The sequence below is a fragment of the Dermacentor andersoni genome, chromosome 3 (genome assembly GCF_023375885.2).
Source record: "Dermacentor andersoni chromosome 3, qqDerAnde1_hic_scaffold, whole genome shotgun sequence".
NCBI classification, from domain to species: domain Eukaryota; kingdom Metazoa; phylum Arthropoda; class Arachnida; order Ixodida; family Ixodidae; genus Dermacentor; species Dermacentor andersoni.
In genome coordinates this window covers 156,197,455-156,220,970 of record NC_092816.1, presented here as the reverse complement: position 1 = coordinate 156,220,970, position 23,516 = coordinate 156,197,455, and the positions used below count along the sequence as shown (strand labels likewise).

The 23,516-nt window shown below is 50.5% G+C and overlaps 1 protein-coding gene across 2 annotated transcripts in view; it reads right to left on the bottom strand.

Annotated features, from left to right (window-relative positions):
• Positions 1-5,089, bottom strand: part of LOC126524565 (3-beta-hydroxysteroid sulfotransferase-like) — a 99,122-nt gene extending 94,033 nt beyond the window's left edge. The window contains exon 1 of one of the 2 annotated variants that reach the window (XM_050172859.3): positions 4,765-5,089. The gene's annotated coding sequence lies outside the window, so the exon portion shown is untranslated. The remainder of the gene's footprint in view (positions 1-4,764) is intronic. The other variant, XM_055067381.2, reaches the window with a different exon arrangement.
• Between the last annotated feature and the right edge of the window lie 18,427 nt (positions 5,090-23,516).

Genomic DNA, 23,516 nt, shown 5'->3' with positions numbered 1-23,516 from the left:
ACCACGTACTGCTTCTGACGTGCTTTGCTTGGTCGGCATGTGTTCTTACTTTCGCCGTTCCGTCAAAAACTTCGCCGACGTTGCTCAGCCTTTGACAGATGTTCTAAAGAAGAACACGCCATTCTCATGGTGCCCGGAGCAGGCTCACGCTTTTGCCGCTCTCATCGGGTTTCTGACCGCCCTTCCCGTACTTGCCCACTATGATCCGTCTTCATCGACCGAAGTCCACAATGACGCAAGCGGCTATGACATCGGCGCTATTCTCGCACAAGAGAATGGTACCGAGTGCGTGATAGCTTACTCCAGCCGCCTGCTGTCACCTGCCGGGAGAAATTACTCCATCACCGAGCGGGAGTGCTTGGCTTTAGTTTGGGTTGCCACCAAGTTCCAGCCATATTTGTACGGCCGCACGTTTTCGGTCGTCACAGACCATCACGCACTCTGCTGGCTGTCTTCCCTTCGGGACCTGACTGGACAGCTTGGTCGCTGGGCTTTGTGGCTCCAGGAATTTTCATTTAGTGTCCATTACACGACTGGACGCCTCCACAAGGACGCTGACTGCCTCTCGCGTCACCCCGCGGATCCTCCCAATCCTGTTGCACATGATCCGGTGACCTGCGTGATGGCTTTGACTGACATGACCGACATGCGCGCTGAACAACGCGACGCATCATTACAGTCCATCATCGCCGGAGTGCAATCGGGCCGCGCCGACGGCACGTGCCACATGTTTGTGCTACATGACGGCGTCCTCTACTGCCGCAATATCAACTTTGACGGCCCCGAGATGCTCCTTGTCCTTCCTCATCATCTGCGATCCGTAGTTGTCGAACAACTTCCCGATGCAACGATGGTGGGGCACCTTGGAGTATTGCGTACATACGACCGTGTACGACGCCGGTTCTTCTGGCCATGTCTGTACGGCTCTGTGCGTCGATCGTTATGTTGCAACTTGCGAATTGTGTCAGCGCTGGAAGTAACATCCCCTGGCACCTGTCGGATGACTCCATCCAATTGAAGTTCCCCCAGAACCGTTCTTTTGCGTAGGCCTTGACCTGGTTGGCCCTTTTCCGACGACGACTAGAGGGAATAAGTTTATCACCATCGCAACTGATTACGCGATGCGTTACGCTATAACAAAGGCGTTGCCGACTAGTTGCGCAACAGACGTCGCCGATTTTCTCCTCCACGACGTCATTCTCCGCCACGGTGCACCTCGACAGTTACTTACAGACCGCGGCCGCTCGTTCTTATCTCGAGTTGTTGACGACCTCCTCGAGTCCGTTCTTGTGTCACTGAGCACAAGCTGTCCACCGCCTACCACCCCCAAACGAACGGTCTTACGGAACGTCTCAACCGAACAATCCCAGAGATGCTGTCGATGTACGTCGCCAACAATGACAGCGACTGGGACGCCACGCTAGCTTACGTGACGTTCGCGTATAATTCGTCCCGGCATGACACCGCAGGTTATTCGCCTTTTTATCTGTTGTATGTTCGCGACCCCACATTGACGTTTGACACCATCCTCCCTTCTGTGCCGCGTGTTGCAACTGAGTACGCTCTTGAAGTCATCGATCGCACTCACATGGCACGTCAAGTCGCCCGATCTCGTTTATTAGCCTCAAAGCATATATAAAAAGAGCGTTACGACCGCTGCCATCGCAATGGTGAGTTCGCGCCAGGTGCTTGGCTGCTCCTCTGGTCACCATGTCGTCGGGTTGGCCTCTCCCAGAAGCTTCTCTCTCACACAGGGCCTTATGAAGTGCTACACCAAGTTAACGACGTAAATGACGAAATTTCGCCGCTACACTTTGATGCATCCTCAAGTCAGACGCCTGTTGCCGTCGTGCACGTTTCGCGGCTGAAGCCATACTTCGCTCGCAATTCTTCGCCTACCATTTCCCAAGACAGCGGGGGTCTTGTTACGGAAGGATGAAAAAAGAGAGAGGACGAAAAATATCGGAGACGCTGGCTGCTGCGTGTTGTTGGTTCGCCATCTTAACTGTTCTGACTCAGCCTGTATGTATAATGTAAATATAGTCTTTCTATACTCGCAACATCCCCGTAACAGTATTGCGCTGCAAAGCACGCCGTCGCGGGATCAAATCCCGGCGGCGGCGGCGGCCACAATTCGATGGAGGCGAAACGCAAGACGCACTACTCCCGTGAATTAAGGCCACGTTAATCAACCCCAGTTTGTCAAATCTAACCCGGAGTGCCCTACTAAGACGTGCCTCATAATCAAATCGTGGTTTTGGCACGTAACAGCCCTGAATTATATGCTCTCCATTCTTTCCTTTGGGGCCTCCACTTTGGGATTCAGCCGCAGGAACGTTTGCTCCGCTGTGCAAAAAAGAAAAAAAAATGTTATGGAATCCAACCGAATGCACTCCTAAATTCTCTTTTCTTTTTGTGCAATGTTAAAATAATTATTGCTCATCCAATGTGACCTTACTGATTTTACTTTCAGTGATAATTTTGCGTTCTACAATTTAAGTCCATAGATACTCGGAAATTTATTGATTAAAAATTGGAATAATCGACCCATTTCTTGGCCAATCCCCTGTAGAGAGTAGGAGCGACATACTTGAGAGCAAACAACAATATCTAATTGATACGAGTGTTCGCGGTCCACGAGTAAATGAAAATTTCTCTTAGGAGTTCTTCGAGTTGAGTGCTTCATAGCTTTTTACGTTGCTGTGCAACATGCATCGTGGCTTATCACGTATTGCTGAAGCGCCAAAATACCACAAGAGTTGGTTTTTTTTTGCATGGTGAGACAGTATTGGACCCTTGTGGCTTCACGAGAACGGAGGTTATGGCGAACACTAAGGACACCATGTGTGTCCATGTTATACAGATATAGATGACTGTGACTTGTAATTACATTTGGAACGCAATCAATACCCATTTTGAGCGTATTACTTGTGGACAACCGAAGACAGAAGTGTTTCACGGCGTTATGCGAACATCTGATGTTTATCCATTGGCGGTACGTTGGCGCGAGGGAACCGACGAATGACCGAGGTTGGGTAGCGGCTAATTAATGGCAGGAGCACCATAATTGTGCCATCTTTCTTGCAACGATTGCGCCATGGTACCAATAAAATATGCTAGAATCGGTCAAACATTGTTGTACGTATACGCGGTAAAAATTTGCCATCAAGAATTTCAGAGAAAGAAAGATCAGGTATGTTGAATCAGGCATTGTTCAGGGATCTGTTAGTAATCATTTGTATTCGAGGCTATGAATATAGGAAAGTTGAACCGAAGGTACTGTTTTAGGTGGACGGGAAATAACTTTTCTGCGTCTTTCTCTGCCTTTCAAAAAGTTTCAATAAGGGATGTGTGGGAGAGTTACCAGCTGGCAGAATAACCTCGTTAGCAAAAATAGGCGTTTACAATGAAGATAATCATTTTAACTATTCCACGATAGCGAAATATGCAATCAAAATAAGATTTTAAATCCGCCAAGGTTTACTAAATATTCTTGCGATAGCGTTATAGAGCCCGTGTCGCAAAAAATCCGGCTTCGGTGTCGCGCGTTGGCGCCCGGCGTCAGACGTCGTTCGGACGAAGAGATTGTCGAACCAACCGCGCCGAGTCCCTCCATGTGACGCAAGGAATTTGTTAAACTAATTGAATTTCTCAAGCTAAAATACGTGGAAATATCGTACCTACGACTCACATATAACTTCAACACATGGTAGCTCTGCGATTGTAATTTGACTATACAAGAAAACATACTTCTGCTACGCGAAAACTCAAAGAAACCCTTTCACACCCACAAACACACCGGTGTCGGCATTCGAAGACCGGTCGCGCCATCCGCCGTTTGCTCGCGCCAGCGCGATGGGTGTCTTGGGGGCCACGGAGCGGCGTGCCCGGTTTCTTGCAGTACCTCCAGCAGGCGCTCGCTTGCGTGGCGTCGCAACCCACGCAGGAGGCCGCGTTTCTACCACAAAGCCCGCCTTCGTGCACAGCGTTCGCGGCCAACGTTTCCCAATAAGCAGTACGGTTACATACGTTCCAGTTGCCGGGAAGCGTGAGAAGGAGCCAGGGACCTTTGAATGATACGGCGTTACACTCTTCAAGGCGAAGTTTAAGCATCCTACCAATTTTTATTATTAATCTGTACAAGAAACTGGTTTCATCCGCGGCCGTCTGAGGAGGAGAACCGGAAGTGCTGCGCAAGCAACAATAGCTTCACTGCATGCTCGTGGCACTAAAAGGCGATAAGTAAAAAAAAAAGAAAAGCGGGATGTCTGTTAAACGCGTCTTGTTGCCATAAAGCGCGCTATATATCCGCTAGATGTAGCGAGAAATCCGCTGGAGAGGCAACAACAGAGCTTGCGCTTGTTCGAAATATCAAGCAATGAACGATCAAACTCATAGCCGTGCTAATGCATAGTTTTCGAAGAGCATGTTATCACATGGAAAGATTTCTCGGTTTAACAAAACATGCTGCTTCTGATGCTAATACGGTTGCATACAAGTAAAAAAAAAAAGATTGTGCTTGAATCACTGAGAACTAACTGCAGCGTTAAGTACTATTTATTATTGTTTGAAGCAAGAGCCACGAAAATCCTCAACGAAGAACTTCAGCACATATCTAGAGCAACACCTCGACAAAGAGAAAGCGTGAAAAAAATATGCCCGGTAAAAGAAATATGGAATTAACTCGCAGAATATGCACTATCGCAATAAGAGATCTGCTGTCTCCCTGGTATTCTCATGGTAAAGCTTGCAACGACTGCTCACCTGTTCTTTGCGAGCGCGAGTGACAAAAATGTGCGTCCGTCCTCGACTCTACTCGCACTGGAATGGTGGCGTCGAGTCACTCTAACTTGAGATTTCCGACGAATGACGTCATCCGCGTGTGGCCAAGCTGGGAAGCGGTGGAGTACACGCACAATTTTTTTTTATTTAGCTGGAATCATCACACTGACTGACCGTGACACTTATCGCCAATCAATGCTTGAGCTCTGACCGGTGTTCTCCAAGCATTGGAAGCTAGAATTTCTTATCACTGTTGAAGAACAATTAGAACGACCTTTCCTTTGTTGTGTCGTTTTGACGCGAGTGTTGTCGTGATAACGCGGCAGATAAAGCCGTCGTGGTCACTCAGCCGTTGCCCAGCACCTGGACTCATTTCTTTCGTTATGTATGGTAGGGCACAAACGAGGCCCGCAGAACGATAGAGGAGAGGAAGACGTGGTGGTAATAATGAAATAATATGGGATGCTATACTTCACGTGCTCGATACATATGTACCACTCACAACCTGACGGAAAAGGTACACAACACAGATTGCATTCCAGCGAAATTATGTCACAGGTCGCTACAGCGAAAGGTAGAGAATTTTTTTTACAAAGAAACAGATGGGCAGCTGACGCAATTTGAGCTTCTACTGTTTATCTAGAATGCCTCTATATTATCTATGTCATAAAGGCTGGGGGAAGACGAGGAAATGATCCTATTGCTGAGTGTTTGTTCTCCATGACGAGGATTTTCTGGTAATTCTCGCTTTCTTTCGGGGAACACTGCTCCCTGCTCGACGGGAATGGAAGTGGAGCCACCCGCACTCCCATCTGATTTAGCAGCGCCCGCGTCGGCAGCCTCAAGGAAGCCGAACTGCCTCTCGAGCGACAGCGAGGCTACCCTGATCGACTCGGCCGAGAGCTCCGACAACTCCGACGACGACTACGTGACTGTACTGAGTTAGAAAGCAAAGCGGCGGATGCTCAGGGCCTCTGTGGACACATCTGCTATGAGGACTCTGCAGAGATCGCCGAAGTACGCTATCCTTCCTGTGCTACCCTCCGACAACATGAGGGTCCTCTACAGGCAAGTTGCATCGGTTGAACTTGAGATACTATTGCCAATTGGCATTGAGAACGTCCGAGTCAACTATCGGAAGCATGTTGTTGCGGTAGACGTCACTCAAGCGTCGGTGTTAGATTCTCTGCGAGCTATCACTGTCCTCGGTGGCATGAATGTTCGTACCATCTTCCCGCTGGGAAAATAGGCTTCTACGGGCGACATATATGACATTGATGCGGCGATCTCCGGCAAAGATTTACCACTTTTGATTAAGCCTGCCACTCATGGGACCCATATGCTACAGGCGACCCGTCTCAGAAATTACAGATGTGCAAAATTGTCTTTAAAGGTGACTGTCTTCCATCACATGTGGGCGTAGGTAATTTCTGACATGCTGTCCGGCCCTGTGTTCCCAAGCCACTTCAGTGTAATAAATGCCAGAAATTCGGTCCGGTGAGCGCCGTCTGTGGAAAGTCCACGATATGTTGGCGTTCTGCAGCACAACACTCTGCAGACAACTGCCTTGCTAAAACTCATAAGTTCAGGGGCCCCACGATGCCTCATCGAAGGAATGCCCAAGAATTACGAGGGAACTCCCCGTCTTGAAGAAAATGGTAAGGGACTGGTCGACTGACCGAGAAGCAGCTGCTGACGTCAGGTGACGTCGTTGTCGTCGCAGACGTTTATCAAGGAATTCTGCTCTCCGCACCCAAAATACATGTGCCGCAAAACCTCTTGCTGTTGAATCCGCTACAACACCACTGCATAATGTGTCCAAACCGCGTATTGACAATGCAGCAGCTGAAAGGAATGCCGTAGCATGAATGCCGTAGCATGAATGCCGTAGCATGAATGCCGTGGCATGAATGCCGGAAACATGAGATTCGTGATTTAAATACTCTGGCATTCCACTGGAAAATCTTCGCACTACGCACTTCATAACGCAGAGATGGCATGGAAGAGCCATTGTGCTTACGCAAGATTAGGAAGAACTGGGCTCAGCGCATCCTGCATCTTGGCAGTGGTGGCATGCTTGACCACCACTGCCAGGGATAAGCCCTGTCGATAACCCACAACAAGGAGTGGCAGCACAATGCTTGACCCCTCACCCAGCTTGATCATCGAATTTTAACAATGTTCAAGTCTTTGATAAATGCGATTCGAACGCATGTGAGCAATTCGAATACGCCAACAACTCGAAGCGCAGTGCAAGTGTTGGATGCCCTGAGCCCAGTGCTTGCAAATATTGCGTAAGCACAATGGCTCTTCCACTGCCATCCCTTCGTTATTAAGTGCGTAGTGCGAGGATTTTCCAGTGGAATATCAGAGTATTTAAATAACGAATCTCATGTTTCCGCCAATACGTTTTTACGAACCGATTTCCTATAGTGGTAACTTGCGAAACGAACGTGTCAAAACCACAAAGTCTTTCTGGGTATGAAACCCTTATGGCGTCGACGGGTGGGGAATCCAGCAACGTAATTGTTTACATCCGCACAGCACTAACTTACATTTCCCACACGCTGCTACCTCATTATGGAAACGAATACGTGTGTCTCCGCATTACAAAGAATAAAGCGGCCTTCCTCCTTATCAGCGCCTACATCTCCCCATCTAGTCGCTCCCACGGCGACCGACTGTGAGACATCCCGACGGCGACTTCTGAACCCTGGATTATGATGGGGAACTTTAGTACTCATCGCTTTGTTTGGGGTAGGTTCATAATAGATTACAAGTGCCGGAAACTTGTGGAATTCGCTTCCGACCACGAACTCAGCATTATGAACGATGGCAGTCCAACGTACTTGCGTGGTTCGACCTATAGCAGTTGTTTAGATTTGACTTTGGTGTCACGGCATATTGGTCAAAATGTTCGATGGTTCTCTGACATCGAGGCTCATGGCATTGAACATATTCCCACCTACTTAAGAATTCCGGGATTTTGAAACTTCTCCTTTTCTACTTCCTGACACGTAAGGTGGTCAACATATAAAAGAAAGCGGGAACAGACATGGAAAGAAGGATTTCTTTAATTATCGGGTTTTACGTGACAAAAGCACTTTCTGATTATGACACGCCGAAGTGGAGGACTCCGGAAATTCAGACCACCTGGGTTTCTTTAACGTGCACCTAAATCTAAGTACACGGGTGTTTTCGCATTTCGCCCCCATCGAAATGAGGTCACCGTGGCCGGGAATCGATCCCGCGATCTCGTACAGAAGGATTGGCCTGCACCATATAGGACCTCATTACAAGTGTGCTGGAAGAGTCTAAGTACACCTTTACATACACACACAAAAAAACATGCATTTCTACACGACACTTGAGCGACTTCGAACGATTCGCAGAAGGGCCGAGAGGCGATACAGGTGCCCGAAGTCAATACATGACCTTAGGGTCGGTCGACGTATACAAAAGAAAATCCAGCGTCGTATGGACAGGCTGGAGGGACAAAGGTGGAAGACGTTCTGCGAATCACCTGACCCTCGAAAGCCACTGTATATTGTTATGTTTCGCCTACGACGCGCGGTATAGCCGGCGCGGATGCAACGGACGCCGGGGCTTCGTTCAAAGCGGCGGACATTTTGGCCCGTTCGGAGCTGCCGCCAAGCCTCCCCGCCAAGCGCGTCCAGGCGTGTTTCAGTGCCACGTGTCTTCGTGTGTGCGTGTGTGTGTGTGTGCCCACGCTTGTCAAAGCGCGGCAGCCGGGGAGAGGAGCTCCCCAAGTGTGAAGCGAGGAGGTCTGTTCGGCGCCGGCTCGGCGATGCGTCACTACACTCGTCTCAACATGTCTCTCAGCCTGTCCGGGCCCAGGGTCACGTGGTCTCATCCCGAGACGTTCCTTCTTGCCCTCAACTCCGAGAGTATAAGAGCAGCTGCCCCCGGACGCCCAGCGAGAGGCTCCGATTTCTTCTGTCGAATTACGTGCTCTCCCGTCTCTCACTTCGGTCGACCTGACCGCCCGCTCTTTTGCGATGTTAGAATAAACCAGTTGTTCTGTTACCAGTCGACTCATGCTTTGCCGGGACCTTCGGATGCTTCCAGTGCCCCAGGCCGCCAGGCCAACGCTACCCTTGGGGCTTGCGACCCATTTGCAACAACGGGCGTCAGCACTCAGTTTACAACAGCTGGTTGCCAGCGGTGAGATTGCGACAACGGAGGCCAGCAGCGAAGAGATGCGGTTGACTGTATGCTGAGCAGCACAACGACCATCCGGGAGCAGTGCAACGAGCCCTGTGTGATGACTGGTTGCCTGCAGCGGAACGACTGCGCTGAATTCTTGGCTGCGAGGTTTGGTGAGTGCGGGACTTTCTTCTTCTGAGTTTTGCCAGGCTTTTGTTAGTGTCAGAAACAGAGCTGGTAATTGTGGTTGTCGTTGCTGCCGGGTTAGTTTGCGGCAAGACAATAGTAGGCAGTAGAGAAAGCAGCATTCAGAGCAGCCATGGATTTGAAGTCGTTGCGCAAACCGAAATTGCTGGAGCTTGCAAGAGAGTTGGGTCTGGATGTCTCAGACAAACTCAGAAAACCAGAACTGCTAAGGGCTATTCTTGAGTTAGAAGCGGAGGATGACGAGCTGTCGGAATGCCTTGAGACCATTGAGGAGAGGGAGACGGCACAAAGACAGGAGCGCGAACTTAAAGAACAGAAAGAGAAAGATGAGCGCGAACGAAAAGAACAGAAAGAAAAAGAAGAGCGTGAACGTAAAGAACAGATAGAACGAGAGCAACAAGAGAAAGAAAGAGAGCGCGACCGCCAACACGCTTTGGAAATGAAGCGTCTCGAGTTAGAGATGGAACGCGCTCGTAATGGAAGTCAGGCACACGGTGCAGGAGAACGAGTATTGTTCAAAATGACATTGGTTTGTTCCTGGTTAACTTTGAGCGAACGTGCGAGAAGCAGGGGTTCTCTCGGGAAACGTGGCCACAGCGCTTGCTCACTTTGCTACCCGGCGAGGCGGCCGACGTAGTCGCTCGCTTGAATAGAGAAGAGGCAGAGGATTTCGACAAAGTGAAATCGAGTCTGCTAAAAAAGTACAGGCTGTCAGCGGAGGCGTCCCGTCGGAAGTTTCGGGAAAATGAGAAAGGCAGAAGTGAGTCATATACAGAGTTTGCCTACAGGCTAATGTCAAACATGCAGGAGTGGCTCAAAGAAGAGAAAGCGTTTGGTGACCACGAGAAAGTTCTGCAGTGTTTCGGGCTGGAACAGTTTTATAGTCGGTTACCTGAGAACGTGCGGTACTGGGTCTTGGATAGGCCAGACGTTAGTACGGTGGCTAGAGCCACTGAGCTAGCCGAAGAGTTTGTGACGCGTCGGGCTCGTGGAGCTAAGGACGGTCAAAAGGGTGAATTTGGCTCCAAGTTTGAGAGGCCGAAGTTCACGCCTTTAGAGAAAAGGGGGACAGACGTAGTGCGGATGCGAGTGAAAGCAGTCCGACCGAACGTAAGGAGACGGCGGCAACCGAAGCCGAACGCAGAAAGCGGTTCGAGACGAGGCAAGCGCGCGTTTGTTATACGTGCCAGAAGCCGGGTCACTTTTCGGCGCAGTGTCCAGAAACAAAAACAAAAGTTGTGTTTTTGTCTTTATGCAGCACTGACGAGAACATGAAGCTTCTCGAGCCTTACATGCGAGACCTCCTCGTGAACGGGAAAGAGTGCCGAGTGCTTCGCGATTCCGCAGCTACAATGGATGTAGTTCACCCCTCTTACGTAGAACCCGATATGTTCACGGGCGAGTGTGCATGGAGCAAGCAAGCCGTGGAAGCTCATAGCGTGTGTCTGCCCGTAGCAAAAGTGCTTATTGAAGGACCTTTCGGAGCGCTTGAGACGGAGGCCGCAGTGTCATCTATGCTGCCCCCCAAGTACCCGTACCTATTTTCCAACAGGTCCGATCACCTCCTGCGCGAGAAGGGGCTTTTGTTTGGTGAGGCTAGCGTTCAGGCCTTAACCAGATCGAAGGTTCGGGAGCTCGCTGCAAAGGCGGTAGTTGCGGGACCGACGTTGTCGAACAATGAAAAAGGGTCAGAGGCGCAGCAAGCCGATATTCAGAGCACGCCCGAACTGAATAAAATTGAGCCTGTAGCGTTAAAGGCACCAGATACTGGAGAGGAAATTCCCGATGCGGGAAAGTTAGAAGAGCTATCTGCAGATTTGCTCATCGCGCCTACGTCAGACGGACTTAATAGGTTGCTAAAAGTCAGCCGGTCGGCTTTGATAGCCGAGCAAAAGAAGGATGGCAGCCTAGAAAACATACGCTGCATTGTCAAGGAAGGTATCGCCAAGAAAAATGCTCGCTTTGTGGAAAGAGGTGGCGTCCTGTACCGGAAGTATCTAGACCGCAGGGGAGTGGAGTTCGATCAGATGATCGTGCCTCAATGCTATCGTCAGGATCTGTTGCGCTTGTCGCATGGGGGTTCGTGGTCCGGACACCTAGGAGTTAAGAAAACTAAGGACCGTCTCTTGCAAGAGTACTATTGGCCAGGGTGTTTTCGGGACGCAGACCACTTTGTGAAGACATGTGACACCTGTCAGCGGGTGGGCAAACCAGGGGACAAATCGAGGGCGCCGTTGAAGTTGGTACATATCATTACGGAGCCTTTTAGACGGCTCGTTATTGATACAGTGGGACCTCTGCCGGTAACAACCACGGGGTACAGACACATTTTGACTGTGATCTGCCCAGCGACAAAGTTCCCTGAAGCAGTACCGCTTAAGGAACTCAGCTCAGTTGAGATAGTCAATGCACTACTGTCCATATTTGCGCGAGTTGGTTTTCCTGCGGAAATCCAATCAGATCAGGGCACAGTGTTTACTAGCGCTTTGACGACAGCCTTTCTCGAAAGGTGCGGGGTAAAGCTGTTACACAGCTCAGTGCACCACCCCCAGTCGAATTCCGTTGAGAAGCTCCACTCCGTCATGAAGCGCGTGTTGAGAGCATTGTGTTTTGAACATCAAACTGACTGGGAGCTGTGTCTGCCTGGGGTGATGTTTGCATTACGGACCGCGCCGCATGCGGCTACGGGGTTTTCGCCAGCTGAGCTGGTGTACGGTCGCTCGCTGCGATCTCCGCTTCGCATGCTTCGAGAATCGTGGGAAGGCAGGGGCGACGACCCAGTCGTGGTGGAGTACGTGCTTAGGCTCCTCGAACGCTTAAGAAGGGCACAGGAGTTGTCAGGTGAAGCAATGGCAAAGGCCCAGCAGAGGGCCAAGGTTTATTATGATCGGACAGCCAGGGCCCGTCGTTTTGAGGTGGGCGATGAGGTCATGATATTGCGCACGTCGCTAAAGAACAAACTCGACGTGCAGTGGGAGGGCCCAGCACGGATTGTTCAAAAACTGTCGGACGTTAACTACGTGGTGAGTCTGCCAGGAAAGCGGAAAGCACAGCAAGTTTACCACTGTAATCTGCTCAAACCCTATAAACAACGGGAAGCAGTGGTGTGCATGATGGTAAACGTTCCCGAAGAGCTTCCGGTCGAGCTTCCGGGACTAGGCTCTGTGACGAACAGGAAAGACACCGATCAAGTCATTAGTGACTTAATCAGTAAAGCATCGCTGTCGCCTGAGCAGAAAACCGAACTACACCAGCTCTTACAAGAGTTTCAAGGTCTGTTCTCTGAGAGGCCTGGTAGGACTTCTGTCCTTACTCATGACATAGAACTTACCTCCCCAGAGCCAGTACGATCCAAGGCGTACCGGGTGTCACCCCGCCAAAGCGATATTATGGAGGCTGAGGTAAAGAAAATGCTACAGCTCGGTGTTATTGAGGCGGGTGAGAGTGATTATACCTCCCCTTTGATTTTAGTTGAGGTACCGGGCAAGGAACCTCGTCCTTGCGTCGACTACCGCAGGCTTAATTCCATCACTAAGGATCAAATTTATCCGATCCCTAACATCGGGGAGCGCCTTGAGAGAGTGAGTAGCGCTCAGTTTATTTCCACCCTAGATCTTGTCAGGGGTTATTGGCAGGTTCCACTTACAGAAGAGGCTAGTAGGTATGCGGCGTTCATTTCACCAATGGGGACATTCCGTCCTAAAGTTTTGAGTTTTGGTTTGAAGAACGCGCCATACTGCTTTTCAAGCCTCATGGATAAAGTGTTGCGGGGACAGCAAGAATTCGCTTTACCGTCTAGACGACGTAGCGATATTCTCCGCATCCTGGCCTGAGCATATGGCCCACTTGCGGGCAGTGCTAACCCGCCTGCGCGATGCGGGCTTGAGAGTCAAGGCTCCCAAGTGCCAGTTAGCACAGGCCGAGGTTGTCTACCTCGGTCACGTGATTGGTCGGTGTCGTCGCCGCCCATCTGAAATAAAGGTGGCCGCTGTGCGAGACTTCCCGCAACCGCGCACGAAGACCGATATTCGGTCGTTCTTAGGTGTCGCCGGCTACTATCAGAGGTACATCCCCAGGTACTCTGATATCGCGGCTCCCTTGACGGATGCTCTAAGAAAGACAGAGCCGCAAACAGTCGTCTGGGATGAGACAAAGGAAAGAGCTTTTAGCGCCCTAAAGAGCGCCCTAACAAGCCAGCCTGTGCTACGATCGCCCGACTACACAAAAGGGTTCGTTGTTCAGTGTGATGCTAGTGAGCGAGGCATGGGCGTTGTACTGTGCCAACGGGAAAATGGAGAAGTCGAACACCCCGTCCTGTATGCTAGTCGTAAGCTGACGAGTCGTGAGCAGGCGTACAGCGCCACCGAGAAAGAGCGTGCGTGTATCGTGTGGGCCATTCAGAAATTGTCATGCTACCTAGCCGGCTCGAGGTTTATCATTGAGACGGATCACTGCCCTCTCCAATGGCTGCAGACCATATCTCCCAAAAATGGCCGCCTCCTGCGCTGGAGCCTCGCTTTGCAACAATATTCCTTTGAGGTGCGTTACAAAAAGGGGAGTCTCAACGGTAAAGCCGATGGCTTAAGTCGAAGCCCCTAACGTGGGAATCAGCCTCAAAATTTTTTGTTACTGATGTTTTTCTTCCTGAGGCAGGATTTTTAACATATTGCTTTTGTGCAGTGTTTCAAAGTGATGATGTGCTTTCTAGTGCAATTTTCCGATTTGTGGACGCGTTCTGAGTGCTGCTAAACTACTGTAAGGAACTAGGCAGTAGTATAAAAGGGGAAAGAGCCTGGCAGGGCTTAGTGAGGGTTGTGCCGTGCTTGCTGACTGAGCGGTTGAGTTTCGGCGTAGTTCTAACGCTTGCCGGGAACGAGAACAAAAATGTCAACTCTCCCGAAGTCACTTTGCAGTGTCCTGTGTGAACCTGAACAAGAGAACGAGGCCTTCTCTGTGCTCTGCGCTCAAGAAACGCCGAAGGACGACCGACTTCGGTTATGAGCATCATCAAGCGACATCCCTCCGGAGAGCGGATGCAGTCCCCTGACCATCGGGATCTCCTTCCCCGGCGGGGCGGTCTGTTATGTTTCGCCTACGACGCGCGGTGTAGCCGGCGCGGATGCAACGGACGCCGGGGCTTCGTTCAAAGCGGCGGACATTTTGGCCCGTTCGGAGCTGCCGCAAAGCCTCCCCGCCAAGCGCGTCCAGGCGTGTTTCAGTGCCACGTGTCTTCGTGTGTGCGTGTGTGTGTGTGTGCCCACGCTTGTCAAAGCGCGGCAGCCGGGGAGAGGAGCTCCCCAAGTGTGAAGCGAGGAGGTCTGTTCGGCGCCGGCTCGGCGATGCGTCACTACACTCGTCTCAACATGTCTCTCAGCCTGTCCGGGCCCAGGGTCACGTGGTCTCATCCCGAGACGTTCCTTCTTGCCCTCAACTCCGAGAGTATAAGAGCAGCTGATCCCGGACGCCCAGAGAGAGGCTCCGATTTCTTCTGTCGAGTTACGTGCTCTCCCGTCTCTCACTTCGGTCGACCTGACCGCCCGCTCTTTTGCGATGTTAGAATAAACCAGTTGTTCTGTTACCAGTCGACTCATGCTTTGCCAGGACCTTCGGATGCTTCCAGTGCCCCAGGCCGCCAGGCCAACGCTACCCTTGGGGCTTGCGACCCATTTGCAACAACGGGCGTCAGCACTCAGTTTACAACAATATCATATTGTCACGAATGGTGCTACACACCGGTAGTTGGAGAAGATGAGCGCACAGCAAGACAAACATTTATTGAGTCGAACTTGTGCCCCACATAACCAAAAGCAACTAGCCCAATAGCAGCAACATGTGCGAGCATGGACGGCAAACGACAAAGAACGAGCATCACCTATGTGCGGGCAGTATTTCGAGGCTGTGAAGGGACGCGCGTAGAACTATCACGAGAGATAGCCCGAGTTGCCCTGCCTGATACGATGGGCATATCGTCGATACGCAGCTATCGCGGTACGTTTGTGCGAGTGCTCACATGCATTAACACCCGTGATTCGAACGCCACCGGCACAGATTCAAAGCCCGAAAGGCACGTGGCAATATGGAGGACGGTGCGCGACAACAACGACTTCCATTCTGCGCCCTAGCCCTCCATCGAGGCCGCTCGCAGGTTCATATAGCCGATGATTTCTGTCTGAAGATTGCGGGCAGTGTGGTCACCATCAATAGCGAAATTCTGGAAGAGTTTCCTGCGACACGCTTCTCAGAATTGAATGTGTCCTTCTCACTTGAGGAATTGGACGCTGCTCTGGCCACATGCAGGCACTCATTGTCGCCACGACCGGACGGTATCACCTACGCTGTTTCACCTACACCTACAACCAGTCAAGGAATGATCGTGTCATTCCTGAGTGGTGGAAGTGCAGCCGCTTGATACCACTCCTGAAGCCTGGAAAGTTGCCACTTGACTTAGTGTCCTACCCATCCATTAAATTAAATAAAATTATGGGGTTTTACGTGCCAAAATCACTTTCTGATTATGAGGCACGCCGTAGTGGAGGACTTCAGAAATTTTGACCACCTGGGGTTCTTTAACGTGCACCTAAATCTAAGTACACGGGTGTTTTCGCATTTCGCACGCCATAGTCACTGAGCAACCACGGCGGGTACCGATCCATTGCGCTGTCCAGCTGTGTTGGGAATGTCATGGAAAGAATGATTTTCACACGCCTAGAGCGCCACAACGTATATCCTGAGGCCATGGCTAGGTTTAGAAGAGGCTGCTCTTTTGACAACGTCATCGACCTCGTGACGTCTATGCAACAAGAAAAACACCGCAACCGTACATCGGTCACTTTTCCTCGATGTGAAAGGCGCCTATGATGATGTAACGCATGAAGCCATCCTTGATGCCCTGGGAAACAATGGAATTGGTGGACGCATGTTTAGGTGGATTCCGGAGCTATGCATTGAAAAGATCCTTCTTTGTGCCCAGTACGGATGACCCAACTACTGACCATTATACTTGCCGTGGCGTCCCCGAGGGTGGGACTCTTGCCCCCACTTTATTCAACCGTCCAATCCTTCGACTTGCCGACGTTCTACCACATACAGTCAACCTTTCCATATATTCTGATGACATATGCATATGGGCCTCTGCAGTTACACATCTACAGGTGCCTGCACGGCTCCAAAAAGCAGTGACCCTAACATCATCGTACCTGCGTGCTCAAGGCCTCAGCATTTCGACCTTGAAGTGCGCGTTTGTCGCTTTTACCTGCAATCCCATGACCTGGTACCCCATTTGTATTGACAGAGACCTTTCGTGGGGCCCCCACATCTCATGCTTGAAGAAGAGGCTTACCTCTGTCGCCCATATACTAAGGTTTCTTGCTGGTAAAACGTTGGGTACATCCGTGGCTTCTATGCTTCAACTATATAGGACGCTCTGCCTAGGATACTTGCGATATAGCACACCAGTGCTGTCCAATGCTAACAAAACTAACATCCATGTCCTAAAGAGGATTCAAGGCCAAGCCCTTCGAACATATTTGGGGCTACCTCGAAGTGATTCAACTGTCGCAACAATTGGTACCGCGAGAGACCACCCAATAATGACCTATGTAGCTGTCGGCGCACTACGAGCGCATATTCGCCATATATCCAGAGTTCCTAACCACCATCTCGCTCGCTTGCCTCGGAAAAGACCTAAGGCAATGTTTTCCAGATCAGCCAGCACTCTCTATATTTAGAGGCACTCGTCCGCAACCATAACGCCATCCTCTCTGTGGTGCTTGAAAAAGGCGGCTGTGTACTTTGCTGTTCCAGAAAAAGTGAAGCTAGCCTGACCACCGCGGCTCTCAAGCAGACCACATCGGAACTTTTGCATTGTTCGTACGCTAACCAAATCCATTTTTACACGGGTGGTTCGCTCTCGGAAAATTTGACGGTCGCAATTGTTATACCATCTCAATCGGTCACCATCAAGTTTAAGACTTCATACGTAACGACTCCTACTGGTTCCGAACTGCCGGTCTTCACGCTGCTGTCGAATACATTGAAAAAGAACCGCCTAGCAAATGGCCAATATTTCGTGATTAAAAAACAGCCCTCCAGAGCTTGCAAAGTATACGACATGGCAATTATGAGCAGCTGGTTTCCAAAATCAATGAAATTTGCCATTGCCGCTTCTGAACTACGACATGATATAATCTTTCAGTGGCTGCTGGGACATTGTGGCATCGTTGGTAATCAACTCGCCGATGACGCTGCCCGACGTGACCAGGGTTGAGCCCCGACACTCCTTATACCTTTATCGAGAGTAGATGCTGCAAGAGAGCGTCGCAGTCTCGTTCGTACCATCACGTTAAGTTACTGGCATACACCACAGAACTCTAACTGTCGTTTATACAGCGTCGACCAATAAGTGAAACTGAAATTACCAGCAAACCTTTCACGACATGACGCAACACTGTTTTGTCGGCTGTCGGTACGAGTAGCATTCACAAACTTCTACAGCTATCGGATAGGAATGGCGGACTCATCAATATGCGTTAAGCGCAAGTGTGAAGAGACCATCAGCCATCTTCAGTGCCATTGTTCTCGGTTTGATTACTAACGCCAGAATCTCCAGTGGTCCTTGAATAGACTGGACGATAGGCCATTTACAGAAGCAAGGATCTTGGGAGCCTGGCCTCACCGTTCGTTAGCCCAGAAAGCAGTTCGAGCACTTCTTCACTACCTGAAGGCAACAGACTTGAGTGCCCGACTATAGACATTCTGCACCTAATTCAGTGCATGTGAAAGTGCGATATACTTATGCTTTCTCTCTCTTTCACTCCCCATTCCCCTCCCCACGTGTAGGGTAGGAAACTGGACTGAGTCTGGTTAACCGCCCTGGCTTTGCTCCTTTCCTTCCTCCCTTCTCTCTGTCTTTTCGTGGTATAAAGCTTATGAACAGGTATAAGGGGCCTCAGAAAGGCTGGCCGACATTTAAATAGGACGACCTATCTTCGTCAAATGCGGCGTCGTCATCCTCGGCAGATTAGCTTTAACGGGTTAGTGCAGTGAAATCACGTGCTGTCGTTATTTATAGCAGCTGATTGTAAAGGGAGAGACTGATTTTAATTTAATGCTTTTAGGCCTGTTTTCTAAGACCAGGACACTTTTGTAAGACGAGGACACAAGAGCGGGAGAGTGGGAAAGCGGCAGAAAAAAATTGGAGGACGCCTAAGCTTCGCCTTTAAGAGAGGAACGCGATAGCGTTCAAAGATCCCCGACTGCTCCTCACTCTTCCCGGCAACTGAAGCTTATGTAACCGCAATGTTTACCAGGAAACGCTGGCGGCGAATGCTGCGCACGAAGGCGACCTTTCTGGTAGAAACGCGGCCTCTTGCGTGGGCTGCAGATGCGTGGAGGCAAGCGCCATCTGGATGGTGTTGCAATGAACCAGCCGCGCCGCTCTATTAATGGTAGGAATGCTGGAAAAGGTGTTTGTGTTTCAGTTTCTGTGTAACTGAATTAGGTTTTCTAATATACTCAAGTTACAATCCAACGCTATCATCTGTAGGTTGTGTGTAAGTCGTGTTCTACGATTTTTCTCACGAATTTTACTTTGAGAAATTCAAATAGTTCAGTAACGTCTTTGCGTTGCACGGAGGGCCTGCCTGGCTTGGCATGCATGGGTCGTCCGAATGATTTTTAACTCATAAGACGGTCGGCTCCGGACGCGGGACGCCGACACCGGGTTTCCTGCAACACGGGGCCAGGGGGCGGAAACTTCCTGTACCTCCCTTGGGACGATCGGTCGAATGCCGATACGTGGCGGCAGCGCCGCTTCCAGCAATGGTGGCTACCGGGTATCCAACTGCAAATAATTCAAAAACGGAACAATGTTTCCATGATGCCACTGATGAGGTCAGAAGGTAGAGGGAGAGGGCGCGCAGTTGGGAGGATGATGGTTGTCAAGGAAGCCCTCCTTTCCCACTTTTGATGCAAGCGATACGTGCTCGTCTATCAGGTCCGCTGGCCGCGCGTCCACAGTGACCTAATCACAGAGCAGAACCCGCTGAAGTGCGCCGTGTTTTCGAAGTGCTTTTTTGTGCCGCGTTTACCTTGCAAACTTCTATTCATTTTTTAAAGCACTGAGACATCGTTCGTCCACGCCCACGCGCCAAGGAATTATATTTAGAAATATTTAAGCAAACCATCGTTGAGCGTGAATATTCGCAGTTGAAATGTTACATTTCGTCATGTGGTGAAAGTAGTCGCTTTGAATTTCCTATCTTGGGGTTAAATTTAGGGCTACAGCTCAACTAGCCTACAGATATAGTGGGTCTAGCATAAAAAAATAACGTCCTGGCCCCATCATTCATTAATTTTCTTCGAGTGTTGCGAAGTGGATCAACTAAAGCTGACCGATTTCCCAGTGAGTCAAAAAGCCAACATAAGAAAAAGTTGACTGTTCTGGTTTTTATTCACACATTTCGAACTTGAAAAAAAAAAAAAACGCCTCCACGCAGTGCTAAAGTGTCATTCTGCAGGAAAATCCAGAAAAAATAGACAGCTTAAACCTTCTTCAGTACGATATATTAGTAGTGCCGTGTCAAAACGCAAGAAGGAATTACGTCCGTGCATAGTTCGCCTTCATTTATAAAACTTATAAATCGTCAATCTTATAAAACCTCGCGGCTGTATAGTCAAGAGTGAACAAAATACCTAGCCCGACAAACAAGCACTTAAACCCTTAATTACAAGTGTTTCACCGGCATCAGATGGGCTGCCGTCCAGATGAATGAGTTGAGCGACACTGCCTTTATGTCAGTCCACTCAAGCGTGCACAGAACTGGTTTACTCATGCAAAACAGATACCTGCTCAGAAAATAGAGTGAAACAGTTGTACTTACCTGTTATAATTAAGAAGCATGAAAAACTTCGCAGAACTGGAAATCCCGCTGTTAGAACACCACAGAGCCACACAAAGCATGTGATGCGCCAATTTTGCCATCTTCATCTAATGCTTGGTGGACCTGGTTTCCTGCGTCTTCCGTTCCTTGCACGCATGATCAAGCTTATCTGTCGTATCTTCCCCATCTTAATACTCGCCACGTCTACTGAAGCTGGTAACCGAGCGCGATCTAACTTTTGATATCGCTGAGCGAGTGGCAAGGCTGAGCGGAGGCAAGCTCGACAGCCGCACGAAGTCAACCATTTTCCGCGCTACGGCCGATTTAAAATTCACAAACAGAGAAATAAAAAATAACCGAGCAGAAAGAAGAGTCGTTTGCCACTCACTCACATTTCGTTATTTATAAGTACTTGTGAATGACAAGAAATGCGAACACCCCCTGTTAGAATCGCACCGCTGGCACGAGTTGTTGCAAACTCAGCGCTGACACCCGTTGTTGCAATCGGGTCGCAAGCCCCAAGGGTAGCGTTGGCCTGGCGGCCTGGGGCACTGGAAGCATCCGAGGGTCTCGGCAAAGCATGAGTCGACTGGTAACAGAACAACTGGTTTATTCTAACATCGCAAAAGAGCGGGCGGTCAGGTCGACCGAAGTGAGAGACGGGAGAGCACGTAACTCGACAGAAGAAATCGGAGCCTCTCTCTCGGCGTCCGGGGGCAGCTGCTCTTATAGTCTCGGAGTTGAGGGCGAGAAGGAACGCCTCGTCACTGGCGCACGTGACGGCGCCACGGACACGCTGAGAGACAGGTTGAGACGAGTGTAGTGACGCATCGCCAGGCCGGCGCCGTGGTCAGACCTCCTCGCTTCACTCTTGGGGAGCTCCTCTCCCCGGCTGCCGCGCTTTGACAAGCGTGGGCACACACACACACACGCACACACGAAGACACGTGGCACTGAAACACGCCTGGACGCGCTTGGCGGGGAGGCGTATCGGCGGCGCTGAACGGGCCAAAATGTCCGCCGCTTTGAACGAAGCCCCGGCGTCCGTTGCATCCGCGCCGGCTATACCGCGCGTCGTAGGCGAAACGTAACAGACCGCCCCGCCGGGGGAAGGAGATCCCGATGGTCAGGGGACTGCATCCGCTGTCCGGAGGGATGTCGCTCGATGATGCACATAACCGAAGTCGGGCGTCCGTCGGCGTTTCTTGAGCGCAGCGCACGGAGAAGGCCTCGTTCTCTCGTTCAGGTTCACACAGGACACCGCAATGTGACTTCGGGAGAGTTGACATTTTTGTTCTCGTTCCCGGCAAGCGTTAGAACTACGCCGAAAGTCAACCGCTCAGTCAGCAAGCACGGCACAACCCTCACTAAGCCCTGCCAGGCTCTTTCCCCTTTTATACTACTGCCTAGTTCCTTACAGTAGTTTAGCAGCACTCAGAACGCGTCCATAAATCGGAAAATTGCACTAGAAAGCACATCATCACTTTGAAACACTACACAAAAGCAATATGTTAAAAATCCTGCCTCAGGAAGAAAAACATCAGTAACAAACAATTTTGAGGCTGATTCCCACGTTAGGGGCTTCGACTTAAGCCATCGGCGTTACCGTTGAGACTCCCCTTTTTGTAACGCACCTCAAAGGAATATTGTTGCAAAGCGAGGCTCCAGCGCAGGAGGCGGCCATTTTTGGGAGAGATGGTCTGCAGCCATTGGAGAGGGCAGTGATCCGTCTCAATGATAAACCTCGAGCCGGCTAGGTAGCATGACAATTTCTGAACGGCCCACACGATACACGCACACTCCTTCTCGGTGGCGCTGTACGCCTGCTCACGACTGGTCAGCTTACGACTAGCATACAGGACGGGGTGTTCTACTTCTCCATTTTCCCGTTGGCACAGTACAACGCCCATGCCTCGCTCACTAGCATCACACTGAACAACGAACCCTTTTGTGTAGTCGGGCGATCGTAGCACAGGCTGGCTTGTTAGGGCGCTCTTTAGGGCGCTAAAAGCTCTTTCCTTCGTCTCATCCCAGACGACTGTTTGCGGCTCTGTCTTTCTTAGAGCATCCGTCAAGGGAGCCGCGATATCAGAGTACCTGGGGATGTACCTCTGATAGTAGCCGGCGACACCTAAGAACGACCGAATATCGGTCTTCGTGTGCGGTTGCGGGAAGTCTCGCACAGCGGCCACCTTTATTTCAGAGGGGCGGCGACGACCCCGACCAATCACGTGACCGAGGTAGACAACCTCGGCCTGTGCTAACTGGCACTTGGGAGCCTTGACTGTCAAGCCCGCATCGCGCAGGCGGGTTAGCACTGCCCGCAAGTGGGCCATATGCTCAGGCCAGGATGCGGAGAATATCGCTACGTCGTCTAGATACGGTAAAGCGAATTCTTGCTGTCCCCGTAACACTTTATCCATGAGGCTTGAAAAGCAGTATGGCGCGTTCTTCAAACCAAAACTAAACACTTTAGGACGGAATGTTCCCATTGGTGAAATGAACGCCGCATACCTACTAGCCTCTTCTGTAAGTGGAACCTGCCAATAACCCCTGACAAGATCTAGGGTGGAAATAAACTGAGCGCTACTCACTCTCTCAAGGCGCTCCTCGATGTTAGGGATCGGATAAATTTGATCCTTAGTGATGTAATTAAGCCTGCGGTAGTCGACGCAAGGACGAGGTTCCTTGCCCGGTACCTCAACTAAAATCAAAGGGGAGGTATAATCACTCTCACCCGCCTCAATAACACCGAGCTGTAGCATTTTCTTTACCTCAGCCTCCATAATATCACTCTGGCGGGGTGACACCCGGTACGCCTTGGATCGTACTGGCTCTGGGGAGGTAAGTTCTATGTCATGAGTAAGGACAGAAGTCCTACCAGGCCTCTCAGAGAACAGACCTTGAAACTCTTGTAAGAGCTGGTGTAGTTCGGTTTTCTGCTCAGGCGACAGCGATGCTTTACTGATTAAGTCACTAATGACTTGATCGGTGTCTTTCCTGTTCGTCACTGAGCCTAGTCCCGGAAGCTCGACCGGAAGCTCTTCGGGAACGTTTACCATCATGCACACCACTGCTTCCCGTTGTTTATAGGGTTTGAGCAGATTACAGTGGTAAACTTGCTGTGCTTTCCTCTTTCCTGGCAGACTCACCACGTAGTTAACGTCCGACAGTTTTTGAACAATCCGTGTTGGGCCCTCCCACTGCACGTCGAGTTTGTTCTTTAGCGACGTGCGCAATATCATGACCTCATCGCCCACCTCAAAACGACGGGCCCTGGCTGTCCGATCATAATAAACCTTGGCCCTCTGCTGGGCCTTTGCCATTGCTTCATCTGACAACTCCTGTGCCCTTCTTAAGCGTTCGAGGAGCTTAAGCACGTACTCCACCACGACTGGGTCGTCGCCCCTGCCTTCCCACGATTCTCGAAGCATGCGAAGCGGAGACCGCAGCGAGCGACCGTACACCAGCTCAGCTGGC